The sequence below is a fragment of the Ambystoma mexicanum genome, chromosome 1p (genome assembly GCF_040938575.1).
Source record: "Ambystoma mexicanum isolate Mex_15411 chromosome 1p, UKY_AmexF1_1, whole genome shotgun sequence".
NCBI classification, from domain to species: domain Eukaryota; kingdom Metazoa; phylum Chordata; class Amphibia; order Caudata; family Ambystomatidae; genus Ambystoma; species Ambystoma mexicanum.
In genome coordinates, this window is record NC_090921.1 from 28,557,869 (window position 1) to 28,576,390 (window position 18,522).

The 18,522-nt window shown below is 49.8% G+C and overlaps 1 non-coding gene across 1 annotated transcript; it reads right to left on the bottom strand.

Annotated features, from left to right (window-relative positions):
* Nucleotides 1-11,034: 11,034 nt before the first annotated feature.
* LOC138465347 (5.8S ribosomal RNA) lies at nucleotides 11,035-11,185 on the bottom strand. The gene has a single exon (XR_011267865.1). It is a non-coding gene; the product is annotated as a 5.8S ribosomal RNA (ribosomal RNA).
* Nucleotides 11,186-18,522: the final 7,337 nt, after the last annotated feature.

The following is an 18,522-nucleotide window of genomic DNA, read 5'->3' on the forward strand; positions in this document are numbered from 1 at the left end:
CGGGGGGAAGCTCTGCGTGACCAGCCATCCAGTCGCATCCTCAGGAGTATCGAAAAACAGTGCTTTGTTCATGTGGAACACTTTCAGTTTTGCAGGGTAGATCAACATGTATTTGTAGCCTGTTTCTTTCAATTCTGGCATGATCTTTGATTTCATTTCTGCTGCTTCCCTTTTTTCATGCCCTTGGTATTTGTCACCTTGTGCACAGTGACCAATGACTGTAATCTCCCTTTTAAGGTGCAATGAAAAAAAACTCTCAGAGTAACAGCCAATTGTGCTACGGCATGCTCCCTTCTTTATGTGTGTAAGTTTTTCTTTCGGTTGCTACACTGCATGTGGGACAGGCACAGCACGGAGCGCAGTGCCCACATGGAAGGCCTTCAGCTTGTTACATAGCTAAGCAACAGACTTGTCATCAATTCCTTATCATGTCTCAAATTGCCAGGCAACAACTGGCAACAGCGGACGATGCGTCCTTGGATCACGTGTTCTGACGTCTGCATGCACGGCTATGCTGCTAGGGTGCTTCCTGTGTCCTCATAGGCTCACGCACAGCCCAGATGATCCCCAACACAGGCCTGGAGATTCCCACTGAGCAACTAACTGTACCTGCTCAGCCAGGGCAACCACAATCAATGGCAAGTGCAGGCTCTTTGTCATTGCCACAACTCATCACCAGTTAAGGAAGTGAACCAGGACACAGCCAGTATGTGTGCCTTAATTTCTTTTTGGTTCATCTTTATGCGGTAAGAACTCTCTCTGTCCTCACCCTTACACCAACCACTGTACTATTTGCCTTGCATTCTCTTCTAGTGTTCTCTGTTTGCATTCCACACCCATAACATTTCCTCTGCTGACATTCCTAACACCGTGAGGAGGCGCCCTTCATTTCTAGAGGACTTTATTCCCATGGCCACTTTCCTTATTCTAATATTACTCAACTAGAGTTGTATTGCCAAGTGTGAATGGTTCAGTTAGTCCCCCTGTAGTGCTCTATATGATCATGGGTTGACCCTCCTCGGATTGACGACACCTTGACCCTATTAGGCATGAAGATGTGTTTGCTCTCCTGGCCAGAAAGACCATGTGTCTGTCCTGGGCTGGATGACACGCTGGCCCTCCTGGGCTGGAAGACACGCTGGCACTCCTGGGCTTGAAGACAAAGATAGGCCCTTCCAGGGGCCAGAAACTGATGATGTGATGCATCGGCAGGGCCAGAAACCGAAGAGAGGCCCACTCAGCTTGGTGTTGCGTTAAACCACGGTCAAGTTGGTTTACCCAGGGTACTGCACTCCTCCTCGTCTTTCCAATACCCCTCTCTACTTTTGATGCGCTAATGATTATGTTAAGATGCACAACCAGGCGCCAGCTAGCATGCTTCTTAACGGACTCAGGCCTTCTTCCACAGTATTTACCTTACTCTCAGGGTCCACCTTTTGCACTTCTTCCTTCCTCCACCTTCGTTTTCTGCCTCAGTACCTCTCCCAAAATGTTCCTCCATCGGTGGCCCTCATTTTCCTATACTGATTTTGTCTGTACCTTTCAAACTGTTCTCCGAGTAATTTCCTCCTTTCTCTTGTGTCTCACCTTCCAGCTCTCTCCTTTTCCTTCTTGCTAGTTTTCCCCTCTTCACACTGCTCTCCCCTTCCCTTCTTTTGTCGCATCTTCACCTTCCTCTCCCATCCACCTCAAGTCTTACTCTCCTTCCACTCCCTTTGCCTTCCTTCTTCCTCTTTTACACCGCTCTTTACTGCAACGCTTGTTTCCAAACTCCCATACTAAGTGTCACATATCCTGAAGCACGGTTCCGTGTTGACCCGTCGTGAAGAATATATTTCTTCCTACCAATGTGATTCTCAGGAGTACGAAAGGACAGGCTGAGAAACTAATTGATCGGAAGATGGTGTAGAGTCGTTGGGATCGGTAGAGTTGAGCGGACCGCAAACTTCACGATAGATGGAGAATCCAGGTTCCTTTCAACGACTGCAGAATATTACACTGATTAACAATCAAATACACCCCTTTCTGGATAAACGTTTAACAAATAATTAACAGACTAACCTGCAGAAAACGGGTTTTAACCAGAAGTGTTTCATGCAAGAATGTCCTCAATACTGGGGAAATCTGGAGACCATAAGAAGAGAAAATACAATCAGTACCAGATAGTGAGTTGTAGAGAATGGTAAGGAAAGTTAAGTTTCTTACCCTGGTTTCCCTGGAAGTGGTCGTCTCTGGCAAATCTCCTTCTCCTTTTCTGTACGAACTGTGTGATGGTATCTGCCCCCTGTCCGACGAACCAAATAATCCAATGGTGCAAGGAAGTCACTAGTCCAGCAACAACCTATTCCCGCCGGCACGAGGACGCCTAAAAGGTGCTCAGGAAGTCTCTAGTCCAGCACCTAGCCTATTCCCGCCGGCACGAGGACGCCTACAGCACCCTGGAGGAAAGGACAGGGAAGGAATAGGAGGGGAAGAGGAAGGAAGGAAAGAAAGAAGGTAAGAGGTCTCCCAACCTTCAAGGTCCGAAAGGTCCGAAATCAACTTAACCAAACCACTAGGCAAGAATAACCAAAAAACAATCCGAGGTCAAAATACTAGAACAGGTAAGGGCAATCCGTGAGCATATCCAATAAACGTAATCCGAGATCAAAAAACACCAAAAATTTCCAAGCGAGAAGAGCCACTGTCAATATGGGATCAGAAGCAGCGAGAAGTGGGCGCCGGATCATTAAGTACCTGAACTACCGGCAACAAGATGGTCACGTGACCCAGTACGTTTTCTATCACGTGGAAGACGCCGCGCCCACTGACGTAACCTCCATGGTAACTTCCACGTGAGGCGTCGGGAACTACGTTCCCGACGAAAATGTCTACCGCGAGTAGAGCGTGGATAATGCAAGCCCGCCTCCTGTCTGATATTCGAACGCGACAGGCGCTTTTGGCTACGAGAAGACAAGAGAACCGAAGGGGTATCACAAGACCTGAAGCGTTTTCTGACAGTATCCTCCCCCAAAGGACCCCCATGCCCCCGTGAGGCCAGAAACTGGGACACCAACAACGGGGCATGCACATTCTGCTCTGGTTCCCATGTCCGATCTTCCGGACCGTAACCTTTCCAATCCACTAAGAAATACCTGGTACCACGAGAAACCTTAGAATCAAGAATGGAATTGACTTCATACTCCTCTACCCCTTGAACCAATATCGGAGAGGGAGAAGCCACTACCCTGGTACTGTCCACACAAGGCTTAACCATGGACACATGAAAGACCGGATGTATCTTCCAAGAGCACGGCAAATCTAACTTGACTACCAATGGACTCAAGACATCCTTTACAACATAAGGACCGACAAAACGTGGCAACAAGCATCGTCGTCCTGGAATGCGTAAATTCTTTGTGGACAACCATACCCGCGAACCTGGAACGTAATTGGGTGCAGGACGGCGATTCCGATCAGCGTACTTCTTTGCCTGCTCTTGAGCTTGTTTCAGATGTTCCAGCACCCTATCACGGACCAGAGACAGATCCTTGATACAAGATTGAACTGCCGGGCAATCCGCAGGTAGTTTCCAATCAAGAGGTAGGGTGCGTGGGTGTTGCCCATATAAGGCATAAAATGGCGATGTTCCCGTAGATGAATGGCTGGAATTATTATAAGCGAATTCCGCTAATGGAAGAACGGCTAACCAGGATTCCTGATGTTGAAGGATGAGACACCTGAGATACTGCTCCATAGTAGCGTTCACCCGCTCTGTTTGACCATCCGTCTGGGGATGGAATGCTGTGGAACACCGTTCATCCACCCCTAATGAGAACATAAGATGCCTCCAGAAACGTGACGTGAACTGGGACCCTCTGTCAGAAACCACAATCTCAGGTAACCCAAAAAACCTGAAGACATGTCGCAAGAACAGCTCCGCCAGCTTAGCAGCTGATGGCAAACCTTGGCAAGGAACAAATAGAGACATTTTAGAAAAGCTGTCAACCACCACCCATATAGTATCAAAACCGTCGATCAAAGGTAACTCCACCACAAAATCCATGGTAATCATCGCCCATGGTCTGGCCGGCACTGGTAATGGCTGTAGTAACCCCATAGGTTTCGCCGAATGGGATTTACATTGGGCACAAATGGCGCAGGTCGAGATATATTGCGAGACGTCTCTTCGCATAGAGGGCCACCAACACCAGCGTTTGAGGAGTTCGAGGGTTTTCTGTGAACCAGGGTGCGCTGCGATAGCAGCGTCATGACATAAGGAAATAGCTGCACACCGGGTATCCTGATCAGGCATAAAGACACGACCCTGGACATAAGGAAGACCATGCAAAATATCCATGTTATATTCTGCCAATTCTGCGGGCTCTTTATCAACCCAGGTCTGGAGCGTTGACTTCAAAGTGGGTTGTAGAACACAACTACAAACCACTTGTGTTGGTAATACCAATGACCCATCCTGTGGACGTGAAACATCATTCCCCAAGCTTCTGGATAGAGCGTCAGCCTTGGAATTTAGAACACCTGGGCGATAAGTCAACGTAAAGTTGTACATAGAAAAGAATTCATGCCAGCGGGCATGTCTCGCAGTGGTGCACGTCAAGGACTGCAAGGCCAACAGGTTTCTGTGGTTAGTAAAGACCTGGACCGGTACTTCCGTACCAAGAAGATGATGTCGCCAGACCATAAATGCGTCCCTAACAGCCAACAATTCCCGTTCAGTTACGGTATAATTGCGCTCATAGGGCGTTAACTTGCGTGAATGATAGGCGACTGGATGTAATTCCCCGGTGTCAGCGCATGTCTGGGACAGGATAGCTCCTACCGCAACATCCGAAGCATCAGCTTCGACGACGAAAGGACGTTTGACATTTGGATGCAGCAAAACAGGAGCTGTAGTGAATGCGGCCTTTAAAGACTCAAACGCTATTTGGGCGTTATCGTTCCATAAATAAGGTTTCTTGTTACTGGTCAATTCGGTGAGGGGTGCAGCAATAGAAGAGAACTGTCTAATGAACCGCCTGTAAAAGTTAGAAAACCCCAGAAACGATTGCAACTCTTTCCTTGAAGTTGGTACAGGCCAGTTTAAGACCGCTTTTACCTTACTACTACTCATCTGCACTCCTTTGTTGGTGATGTCATATCCAAGGAACTCGACCTGATTTGCATGGAATACACATTTTTCTAACTTGACAAAAAGGTGATGCTCCCGCAAGCGTTGTAAGACTTCTGAAACATGACGTACATGATCTTCCATAGATGGAGAATAGATGAGTATATCATCTAGATAGACGATAACGAACCTGTCGATCATGTCACGCAGAACGTCGTTGATGAAATTCTGGAATGTGGCCGGGGCATTGCAAAGCCCGAATGGCATCACCAAATACTCGAATAGGCCATATCGGGTCTTGAAGGCGGTTTTCCATTCATCCCCTCGACGAATCCGGACCAAGTTGTAAGCACCCCTTAGATCCAATTTGGTGAAGAATTCTGAAGACCCTAACTGATCCAGTAAGACAGAAATCAGCGGAATCGGGTACTGATTTCGGATAGTACCTGCATTGAGCTCCCGATAATCAATACAAGGTCTTAAGTCACCCTCCTTCTTGGGTACAAATAATAGCGGTGAAGCAAATGGAGAGTGAGAAGGCCGAATAAAACCTAACTCAAGGGCTTTATCCAAATATTCCTTAAGGACGACTTCTTCCTTTTGGGTAAGGGAATAAATACGTCCCGATGGTGTCTTAACATCTGGTTTGAGAACAATTGGGCAATCGTAGGGCCGATGAGGCGGCAGAATCTCCGCTTTCCCTTTGTCAAAAACATCCTTATAACTTGTGTATTCGACAGGCAATACGGTGTTAACAACTGCTCCAATGGTAACCACAGAGTTCAACAAAGCCCGACTAGGAGCTTCAGGTGCTTCATACATAGACTCTACTGAATTGCATGATCGAAGACATTGCTGAGAACTGAAAGCGATAGCCCCGGTCTCCCAGTTAATGACCGGGTTATGAAGCTTGAGCCATGGTAAACCCAGGATTAGTTTATATTGCGGTGCCATAATGACGTCAAATGTGATGGTTTCCGAATGCTCAACACCAATGGTTAACAGTAACGGAATGGTATGTTCAGTAACAAGCCCAGAAAGAAGGGTTGATCCGTCAACGGCATTGACTACCTCAGGAACACTCTTTGACAATAAGGGAATACCCCATTTCCGAACATATTGGGCATCAATGTAGTTACCAGTTGCCCCAGAGTCAAGAACAGCTGCAGAACTCCAAGGCGTGACCTGGTCATAACTCAACACAACGTCAATATAGAAGGGTGTGGACAACAAGGAACCCTGCATGGAAGAGCTCGGCGTAGGGGTTCCTTCTACGACCGGGCCTTGGCGTTTCCCGACTTGCGGGGTCTCTTTGGGCATGCACTGAGTAGATGATTAGCGGAACCGCAATAAAAGCACAAATTGTTCCGTCTGCGATGTTCTCTTTCTTCCGATGTTAACGGGCCCCTTACTGCCCCGATTTGCATAGGTTCGTCACCGCCAGAAACAGGAATTGGGGAAACGGTAGTATTGACCGGAATTACTCTCTTCTCCCCTTTTCTTTCGGCGCGTCGGGCATCAATCTGAAGTACTAGGTCCAAGAAATCAGGAAAGGACGTAGGAACCACCGGAACCGTGGCTATAGTATCTTTCAATGAGTCCGACAATCCTTTATAAAATAGGGCTGCCTTTTTATCTTCCGGCCAACCAGTTTCAGCAACCAACTGATTAAACTTAGCCAAATATGACAACAAAGGAGTATCCCCCTGACGGAGATTTAACAATTCCAGATCCGTGGCTTGAGTCTTGTAGCGAGTATCAAACACCCTAGTCATAGCACTGATCAATGCATCGCAGTCGAACAATAGCGGACTGCCTTGTTCTAACAAAGGATTAGCCCAAACAGCGGCCATACCACCGAGGTTTGATAAGACAAAGGCAGCTTTTGTAGTCGCATCAGGAAACGAGGTAGGCCGACACAAGAAATGCAACCTGCATTGGTTAATGAAAGTCCGAAAGGATTTAGGATCCCCAGTAAACCTTTCTGGGGGAGCAAGCGGGAACTGAGCGGCCATGTACACATGCGTAGAATCAGATCTGACCGAAGGCCCTGCCTGACCTGAAGTGGAAGCGGAGGCCAAAGATGGTGATCCTGTAACCACTTCCCTGATACCAGCTTGCATTTCGTCAATGCGCCGGTGGGTGTCAGCCTGGGCCGCCGTCATATCGGCACGTAGGTCGGCCACCAACTGAACCAAAACGGCCAACGGGTCATTCGCGGCATCCATGATAAGGCTTCTGATTCTGTCACATATCCTGAAGCACGGTTCCGTGTTGACCCGTCGTGAAGAATATATTTCTTCCTACCAATGTGATTCTCAGGAGTACGAAAGGACAGGCTGAGAAACTAATTGATCGGAAGATGGTGTAGAGTCGTTGGGATCGGTAGAGTTGAGCGGACCGCAAACTTCACGATAGATGGAGAATCCAGGTTCCTTTCAACGACTGCAGAATATTACACTGATTAACAATCAAATACACCCCTTTCTGGATAAACGTTTAACAAATAATTAACAGACTAACCTGCAGAAAACGGGTTTTAACCAGAAGTGTTTCATGCAAGAATGTCCTCAATACTGGGGAAATCTGGAGACCATAAGAAGAGAAAATACAATCAGTACCAGATAGTGAGTTGTAGAGAATGGTAAGGAAAGTTAAGTTTCTTACCCTGGTTTCCCTGGAAGTGGTCGTCTCTGGCAAATCTCCTTCTCCTTTTCTGTACGAACTGTGTGATGGTATCTGCCCCCTGTCCGACGAACCAAATAATCCAATGGTGCAAGGAAGTCACTAGTCCAGCAACAACCTATTCCCGCCGGCACGAGGACGCCTAAAAGGTGCTCAGGAAGTCTCTAGTCCAGCACCTAGCCTATTCCCGCCGGCACGAGGACGCCTACAGCACCCTGGAGGAAAGGACAGGGAAGGAATAGGAGGGGAAGAGGAAGGAAGGAAAGAAAGAAGGTAAGAGGTCTCCCAACCTTCAAGGTCCGAAAGGTCCGAAATCAACTTAACCAAACCACTAGGCAAGAATAACCAAAAAACAATCCGAGGTCAAAATACTAGAACAGGTAAGGGCAATCCGTGAGCATATCCAATAAACGTAATCCGAGATCAAAAAACACCAAAAATTTCCAAGCGAGAAGAGCCACTGTCAATATGGGATCAGAAGCAGCGAGAAGTGGGCGCCGGATCATTAAGTACCTGAACTACCGGCAACAAGATGGTCACGTGACCCAGTACGTTTTCTATCACGTGGAAGACGCCGCGCCCACTGACGTAACCTCCATGGTAACTTCCACGTGAGGCGTCGGGAACTACGTTCCCGACGAAAATGTCTACCGCGAGTAGAGCGTGGATAATGCAAGCCCGCCTCCTGTCTGATATTCGAACGCGACAGGCGCTTTTGGCTACGAGAAGACAAGAGAACCGAAGGGGTATCACAAGACCTGAAGCGTTTTCTGACACTAAGCCTTCTACCCAAGGCTCCCTGTATAGTCCTGCCCCTTTTGAAACTGAAAAAGGAAGAACAGGAAGGGTGTTAATGTGCCCAAGTCCTTGTGTGTACGTCACAAAGTGATTGGCTCTTCTGAGTAACTCACCATTTTCAGATCTAGTGATTTGTATCAGTTATACATTTTCAGCTGCCAACTTGAAGTCAAGCAGCGCTGTCATGGTAGCTGCCTGACCCCACCATGGTGTCTCCTGCAGGCAGCTGCACAATAACTCTGCCAACCTTGCACCTCCTCACCTGCCAACTTCATTGCATACCCTCAAGCTCAAGTAGGTATTTTTTATAGTCCATCCTGCAGACTGTGTATTGAAATGTACTTTTAGTGGGATCAAAGACGATACCCACAGACCTTTTGGCCTTCTAATACAGAGTTGTTCATTCTTCAAAACTCTACCAGGTCTTGAATTACAGACTGGTACCTGGCAAAGGATAAAGTGGATAGGGTAGATGCCTTTGGAATACCTTATATACTGGCTATTATCTTTCTGAAGGTACAGGCCCTGCCAGGGTCTCGTAGCTTCATTCCCATATGTCCACCTAGAAACATGGTCACAGTTCTCTCCTTTTTTTATGCTGTAACTCAGTTCATTGTTGTACTCAATATGTAATTCCTTTCATTGACGGTTTTATATTTTCAGTCATATATATTCCCTGAAAATATTTATATTGTTAAAGTAGGCCTTATTTTCATTTATTATATTACTCGAGTTATCCGTTCATGGCTCTTACATATTTATCATATTCAAGATGTATTATAACCATTTAATTGGACTGAAGTGTAAGATATCTTATCCATTGGCATAATTATGGATCCATGTGTTCAAATTGAACCTAAACTAGTTGCATTTTTTCCAAATGTTTTGTACCTAATTTCTTTAAATGTAAGATTGTGGGGTAGGTCGTCCCGCCACCACCCACCTCCCCACCTCTTACACAAGCAGATATGACCTGACTCCAACCCACCATCTACCTTTGGTGGTATAAAAAAATGTAAATGAAATTGAGGGGAGGGGCCAGGGGATTTTTAACCAGAAATTGAGGGGCAGGGGGTTGACCAAAATCCATAAACCTTTTATTATATTGTTAACTGGTGTTATGGTCACTAATCTTAATAGAAATCTACCCCTAGGAAGGGCAAATGTGTTTTTATTGGGGTGTGAGGGTCACTAGACCGCCAGGGATGGCTTGAAAGGGGGGGCGGTGATCGTAGCGTGATAGTTATTTGTTTTTGCTGGGCTGAACATAGGTAATGAATGTTTTTGTTTTGTTTTTTCAGGTTTTTTTACACAAGGAGCTGCAACGTTATGCAAGTCGTTTTTTATTCTATGGGATTGGGCAGTCTGGGGAGGTATTTTGGTGGGCTGGGACATGCATGCAGGGTCAGGCCACAAATTGCCCCCCATGCCAGCAAAACATTGATGTTTCCCTGGGAGCGGCTGTCTCCCATGTGGGTTGACCATCCGCAATCACAGGCTGCACCTCTGGCTGTGCTGCGTTTTCACGCTGGTGAGGAATGCAGACCCTTTGCCTTCGGGGAGGAATGGAGACCCTGCTGGGGCTCCCCGGAACTGCTTCTGGGCTTGGGGACGGTCGACCCACGTAGGATACAGCCACCCAAGGACAGGGACATCACCCCCCACCTTCCTCTGGCCTGCGTTCGTTAATGAAATACCTTATTTGTCTGCAGTTTTTCGGAAAGCTGAGGAAAAATACCTTTGGAAGATGCGGAGGCTGCTGAGGAAACCTCTGAATGAAGGTACTGCGACAGCGAATGAAGACTGCTACTTGAAGATGCCGCGGCTGTGAGAGAACCTCTGACAGAAGATGCTGCGGCTACGAACGAACACAGCTAACTGAAGAACTGCTTCAGAGATAACTTCGGTTCAGTAAGTCTTTTCTATAACTATGGAATTCTGTTTTTTTTTCTGTAAAAACGAATGTCTCTGTTTTCTCCTTTAACAGGTTCTGTGAGGAGAGACGCTGGTAGCGTTACCCACTGTCAGCAGAGGCGAGGCTTAAGTAGCTCCCTCTGTAATATGTATAGAGTATGCTGTAAGTTATCAATGGATCTGGCGGTGGCCATGTTTAGTGGATGAGACAACTGTAAGCACTATTAGAGACTATGGCAGCATATGCTTTGAATGGTACAAATGCCATGTTTGCCAGGCTTGTACCCACTTTTGACCTGCTGATTGATGTGATGTCCCTTGCTTGTCCTGCATGCCTGAATGGGAACTGTGCTCACTTACTGGGATCATGACAGGCGGGGAAACTGGGGTGGCTGGGATGCCAGGTCCAGGTATCCTGCGACAGTGCTGATCGGGGTCTGACCTTAGGGGGAGGAAGGGAACGGGGTCCCTGCGACAGCCCCAGCCACACTTCTGGGTGGGAACCCCTGGGGCGATTGATGTACAAGCGACCCTCAGACAGGCATAGCCCCGGGAGGAACCCGGAGCTGCATAGTGCGTTCAAAATGTTGATCAATGTGTCCTGCAATTCACAATAATTCTCCCAGCTAGCTGCATTCTTCATCGATGCGCAAGTCATGTGATCCATCGCCAAGAGTCACAGGCAACTTTTTTGTTCCAGATGCTAGCCTGACCCTGCCGGTGCAGGAGACAGCCAGCCCTCTGTCTAGCTTGGCCGAGTCCATTGTGGTTTTAAAAAAAATTATAATAAAGATCCAGGTGCTCAGCATGGGACGCTTGCCCGCCGCTGCAGCAGCACAGAGCTTTCCGGGGGGACGGAGGCAGGCCGCTCTGCCACCGGCCCACCTGGCCGGATACACTCATCCTTTTCCTGACCCCCTCCGCTGCCCCTTTGGGAGTGGGCTGGGGGACGGACGGTGAGGCAGGCCAGAGACAGCACAGGCAGGGGGTTCGGGTGGGCCCACCAATGCCCACCCGCTGGTGGGTCAGAGACAGGAGTGCACGCCCCCGGCCAGTGCAGCAGGCAGCTCAGTGAGATGATGGGGCCGCACGGGGCTCCCTTTCCGGTGCGTGGTTGGGGACATACCCAGCAGGTTAACCCAACCCTGCCAGGCATCCCCTGTCGTGGACCCCTATGGTGGAAGGGAATCCCGGCGCCTGGTTGCCCACACACCCCGGTCTGATCTGCGAGAGGTGCCCCAGGCTGTGGGTGTGCGCTTCTGGGATGCAACCAAAGTCGGGCCTGCGGCTCTCCATCCGGCTGCTCCACTGGTAATGATCCTTCATGCCCCCACTCACAAGCAGATACCCCAGCCCTACATGTCCCAATTGACACTCAAATGCCACCTTTTTCCTTCCTAACACATGTTCCAGATTCAAATGCCACCATCCCTCCCTCCAAACCCACACAAAGACACCAACATCAGTCCCTCCATACCTATACCAAGAAGCTCCACCTCTAAGAGCCACACCCATATGCTTCACCTCTACCTCCAGACTCACATTCAGATGGCGCCATCCGCCCTCTCTCTATACCCACACCCAATTACCCCATTCCTTCGACACACACATGCTTCGCACCCCTCTCATAAACCAACATCTTTATCTCCAGACATACATCCCCCATCCCTCCATTCACACCCAGATGCGCCCCTTCCTTCCCACCAGAGTACTCCAGCCCTCACTCAGACCCACATGCTCCATCATTCCCTGACATGCGCCGTCATATTCCCTGTCCCTCCATTCCAGATAAACGATACCACCCTCCGATCCAGAGTCCACCAAGATACCCAATCCCTTCCTCAAGACCCATACCATGATTGTCCCTCCCTCCCTCCAGACCCACACCACTGTGTCCTATGTCACCCTTCACACCCACAACAATGTCTCCATCCCTCCCTCTCAGACCCACACCAATATGCCCCATCCCTCCCTCCAGAGCAACACCACGATGCTCATCCCACCCTCCAGCTGCACACAGATGTCCCCATCCCACGCACACCAGATTCCCCAATCCATCATCCAGACCAACAGATGCCTCATACCTATTCCAGACTGACACCAATGTGCCCCCATCCATTGCAGACCCCACCAAGATGTCCCCATCCCTCCCTCCATCTGCACAGCAACATGCCCCATCCCAACCCCCAGACCCATACCTAGATGAACCACTCCTCCCCCAGACACAGACCAATGTCCCCCATCCCTCCCATCAAACCCACAGCAATGTGCCCCATCCCCTCCCTCCAGACCCACACCAATATGCCCCATGCACCCTCCAGACCAACAGATGCCCCATACCGGTTTCAGACCGACACCAATGTGCCCCCAACCATTGCAGACCCCACCAAGATGCCACCATCCCTCCCTCCGGACCCGCACCAATATGCCCCATCCCTCCCTCCTGACCCACACCAATATGCCCCCATCTCTCCCCAGACCAATGTGCCCCATCCCTCCCATCAAACCCACACCAATGTGCCCCATCCCTCCCATCAAACCCACACCAATATGCCTCATCCCTCCCCAGAACAATGTCCCCCGTCCCTCCCATCAAACCCACACCAACGTGCCCCATCCCTCCCCACAGACCCACACCAATGTGCACCGCCCCTCAAATCAAACCCACACCAATGTGCCCCATCCCTCCCATCAAACTGACACCAATGTGCCTACATCCACTCCCTCCAGAGCCACATCAAGGTGCCCCATCCCACCCTCCCGATGCACACAGAGGTCGCCATCACACCCACACCAGGATGCCCCATTCCACCCCCAGAACAGATGCCCCATACCTGTTCCAGACCAACACCAATGTGCCCCCATCCATTCCAGACCCCACCAAGATCCCCCATCCACACAGCAAGATGCCCCCGTCCCGCCCTCCAGCCCCAAACCTAGATGTACCATCCCTCCCCCAGACACAGACCAATGTCCTGCATCCCTCCCATCAAACCCCACCAATGTGCCCCATCCCCTCCCTCCAGACCCAGACCAATATGCCCCCCACCCTCAGATGACCCATGCCACCCTCCAGACCAACAGATGCCCCATACCTGTTTCAGACGGACACCAATGTGCCCCCATCCATTGCAGACCCCACCAAGATGCCACCATCCCTCCATCCAGAATCACACCAATATGCCCCATCCCTCCCATCAGACCCACACCAATATGCCCCATCTCTCCCCAGACCAATGTGCCCATCCCTCCCATCAAACCCACACCAATGTGCCCCCATGCCCTCACTCCAGACCCACACCGATGTCCCCATCCAACCCAAACCAGGATGCCTCATCCATCCCTGCAGATCCACACCAATGTGCCCCCACACCAATGTGCCCCATCCCTCTCATCAAACCAACACCAATGTGCCTCCATCCACTCCCTCCAGAGCCACACCAAGATGCCCCATCCCACCCTCCAAATGCACACAGATGTTCCCATGCCACCCTCCAGACCAACAGATGCCCCATACCTGTTCCAGACCAACACCAATGTGCCCCCATCCATTCCAGACCACACCAAGATACCACTATCCCTCCCTCCAGACCCACACCAATATGCCCTCATCCCTCCCCAGACCCACACAAATGTGCCCCATACCTCCCCCAGATCAATGTGCCTGTCCCTCCCATCAAACCCATACCAATGTGCCCCCATCCCCTCCCTCCAGACCCCCACTGATGGCCCAATCCAACACAAACCAGGATGCCCCATCCCTTCCTGCAAACCAGCACCAATGTGCCCCCATCCATTGCAGACCCCACCAAGATGCCACCATCCCTCCATCCACACAGCAAGATGCCCCCATCCTGCCCTCCAGACCCACACCTGGATGAACCATCCCTCCCCCAGACACAGACCAATGTCCCCATCCCTCCCATCAAATCCACACCAATGTGCCCCATCCCTCCCTCTTGACCCACACCAATGTGCCCCATCCCTCCCCAGACCAATGTCCCCTGTCCCTCCCATAAAACCCACACCAACATGCCCCAATCCCTCCCCACAGACCCACACCAATGTGCACCGTCCCTCACATCAAACCCACACCAATGTGCCCCATCCCTCCCATCCAACCAACACCAATGTGCCTACATCCACGCCCTCCAGAGCCAAACCAAGATGTCCCCACCCCACCCTCCGGATGCACACAGAGGTCCCCATCCCACCCACACCAGGATGCCCCATCCGACCCCCAGAACAACAAATGCCCCATACCTGTTCCAGACCAACACCAATGTGCCCCAATCCATTGCAGACCCCACCAAGATCCCCCATCCACACAGCAAGATGCCCCCATCCCACCCTCCAGCCCCACACCTAGATGTACCATCCCTCCCATCAAACCCACACCAATGTACCCCATCCCCTCCCTCAGATGACCCATGCCACCCTCCAGACCAACAGTTGCCCCATACCTGTTTCAGAGGGACACCAATGTGCCCCATCCATTGCAGACCCCACCAAGATGCCACCATCCCTCCCTCAAGACCCACACCAATATCCCCATCCCTCCCTCCAGACCCACACCAATATGCCCCCATCTCTCCCCAGACCAATGTGCCCATCCCTCCCATCAAACCCACACCAATGTGCCCCCATGCCCTCACTCCAGACCCACACCGATGTCCCCATCCAACCCAAACCAGGATGCCCCATCCCTCCCTGGCAGACCCACACCAATGTGCCCTGTCTCTCACATCAAACCCACACTAATGTTTCCCATCAAACCCACACCAATGTGCCTCCATCCACTCCCTCCAGAGCCACACCAGGATGTCTCATCACACCCTCCCAACCCACTCCTAGATGACCCATCCCTCCCTGCAGACCCACACCAATGGGCCCCATCCCCCCTCCAGAACCACACCAATGTGCCCCATCCCTCCCTCCAGACCCACACCAATGTGCCCCATCCCTCCCTCCAGACCCACACCAATGTACTGTTCCCCATCCCTCCCTCCAGACCCACACCAATGTACCCCACACCTCCCTCCAGACCCACACCAATGTGTCCCAACCCTCCCTCCAGACCCACACCAATGTGTCCAAACCATTTCTGCAGACCCACACCACTGTGTCCCTATCCCTCCCTCCAGACCCACACTACTGTGTCCCTATCCCTCCCTCCAGACCCACACCACTGTGTCCCTATCCCTCCCACCAGACCAACGCCAATGTGTCCCTATCCCTTTTACTTTATTTTAGTTAATTTGTAATCTGCAACCATGAACCCTTGGGCATTAGGGCGCAGACAAAGGCATTCAAAAGAACAGGACACAAGCCCGCAAGAGGAGTAATATGAAGAGAAACAGGAGGAAGGATAGCTTTGGAAAAGCGAGATGCTGATCCTGGGAATTATTCAAGAAAAGAGCAGTGTCTTCAGATCTTTCTTGAAAGTCGCTAGGAGGTCTGTCCACGGAGTGCCGGTGGCAGCAGGTTCCATGACTTTGTGGCAGCGAAAAGGAAAGCCCTGTACTGTGCCTTCTTTGTTCTGGATCTCGGCAGAAACAAAAGATTCTGATTGCTGGACCTGAGGTTCCTGCAGTTCACCTTCTCCTTAATACATTCTTGCAAGTAGGTGGGCATGATCCCCTGTCTGTATTTAAAAGTGATGACAAGAGGTTTGAACCTAACACGAGGCTCGACTGGTAGCCAATGTACAGAACGTCTGGCCTTCGAGACGTGGTCACGGCAGGACAAACCCACGACCACTCTCACCGCTCCATTTTGTACCACTTGGAGTCTGTTTAATTCTGCTTTGCAAACCCCGGTCAGAAGACTACTGCAGTAGTCGATCTTAGCCCCGATTATTGCTCTTGTGATTGCTTCTGCATTAACCTGGGATATGTACAGTCTCAGGTGTGCCAAGAGTTTGACATAGTAGACCAGCGCTGAGACGATGGTCCCCATGTACGATTTCATAGTGAACAGCTGGTCCAGTACTATGCCTAAGATTTTTAATTTAGATTGCGGCGCTATTGTCACATCCCCTAATAGAGAGCTCTTGTAGGCCAAGTCCATTTTGACCAGTGCCACTGACGAACCCTCAATCATGAGCTCGGTTTTTCCTGTGTGTAAAGCTAAGTTATTGCTCATCATCCACACCTCCACCATGGAGAAGACTCTATTGAGTTCAGATTCATCTTGGGCGTGGATGCCTGTTAGCGGGATGACACACTGGGTGTCGCCAGCGTAGTTAGAGAATAGGCCCCCTTTGTCAAAATCCGCCTTGATCCCGATATTGAATCAGCAGACACCTCAAATACTGATCTAAAGTGGCATTAACCCGCTCAGTCTGTCCGTCGTTTGTGGATGATAGACACTTGAGTACCTATCCTCGATGCCCAACGAGCGAGTCAGGGCCCTCCAAAAACGTGATGTAAATTGGGGCCCTCGATCAATTATAATGACACTGGGCAATCCAAAGAACTTGAATACCTGGTTCACAAACAGACCAGCCAGAATGGGAGCTGTCGGCAACCCCAATGTGGAATGAACAAAGCTGACTTGGTCAGATAATCCACAACCACCCAAATAGTGTCGTAACCCAGTGTAGGAAGCAACTCCACAATAAAATCCATAGATATCATGGTCCATGGCAGTCTAGGCACTGGCAATGGCTGCAGTAATCCCATGGGCTTCGTATGCGTGACCTTTCCCTGGGCACATACTGCACAGGAGGAAACATAACGAGCAATGTCGGTACTCATTTCTTGCCACCAGCACCATCTGTGTAATAATTCAAGGGTTTTTCTTGTACCTGGGTGTGTAGAAAATTTGGAATCGTGACACCATTGCAATGCCATGGGAAATATCATCGGGTAAATAAATCTTGCCTTGGACATAAGGTAATGACTGTATGATGTCAATCTCTTTATATTTAATAGCTTGTGTATTCTTCTCCACCCAAGTTAGTAGAAGCGACATCATGGAAGAATTCAGGGTACAACCACATATAACCTGATGTGGCAGCAACAAGGTACCCTGACCAGCACATGCAGCACTGTCCCCAGGAATGCGTGACAATGCATCTGCTTTGGAGTGCCAAGAACCAGGAAGGTATGCGATGGTGAAGTTCAACATAGAAAAAAATTCATGCCAACGTGTGTGTCGGGCTGTGGTACACTTCACGGACTGCAAAGCCACGAGGTCACAGTGATCCATATAGACCTGGACTGGAACCGTTGTACCTAGTAAAGGATGCCTCTACAACACAAAGGCATCCCTGACAGCCAAGAGCTCCTTTTCCTTTTATGTGATGGTGTAATTTTGTTCATGGACATTGAGGTTTCGTGGGTGATACGCCACCGGATGGAGTGCGTTAGTGTCCTGGCAATGTTGTGATAATACCGCTCACAGAGCAACATCTGAAGCGTCGGCCTCAACCACGAATGGTAGTGCTGGGTCTGGATGTTGCAACACTGGAGCCGTTGTGAAAGCCACCTTGAGTGCCTCGAAAGCATGGTTGGCAGCGGAATTCCAAAGGAATGTTTTCTTGCTACTAGTGAGCGCAGTAAGGGGTGCCACAATCTCAGAAAATGATCTCACAAAGTGGCGATAAAAATTGGCAAAGCCATGAAACGACTGCAAAGATTTTAAGTTCTAGCGGACCGGCCAATCAAGGACTGACCTGACTTTGGAGGAGCACATTTGAATACCAGTTATCTCATACCCCAGGAATTAGACAGTTTTAGCATGAAAAATACACTTTTCCAATTTAGCGTGCAACGAATGTTCCCGAAAACGCTGCAAGACTTGAGTGACATGGTGTACATGGAGCTCGTAGGACTAGGAATAGATCAGAATATCATCGAGATAAATAATTAGAAAATGATCCATCATGTCTCTGAAGACATCATTGATAAAATGCTGAAATGTTGCAGGGGCGTTGCATCAACCGAATGGCATTACACAGTAGTCGAATAAACCGTACTTAGTTTTGAACGCCGTCTTCCACTTATCCCCTT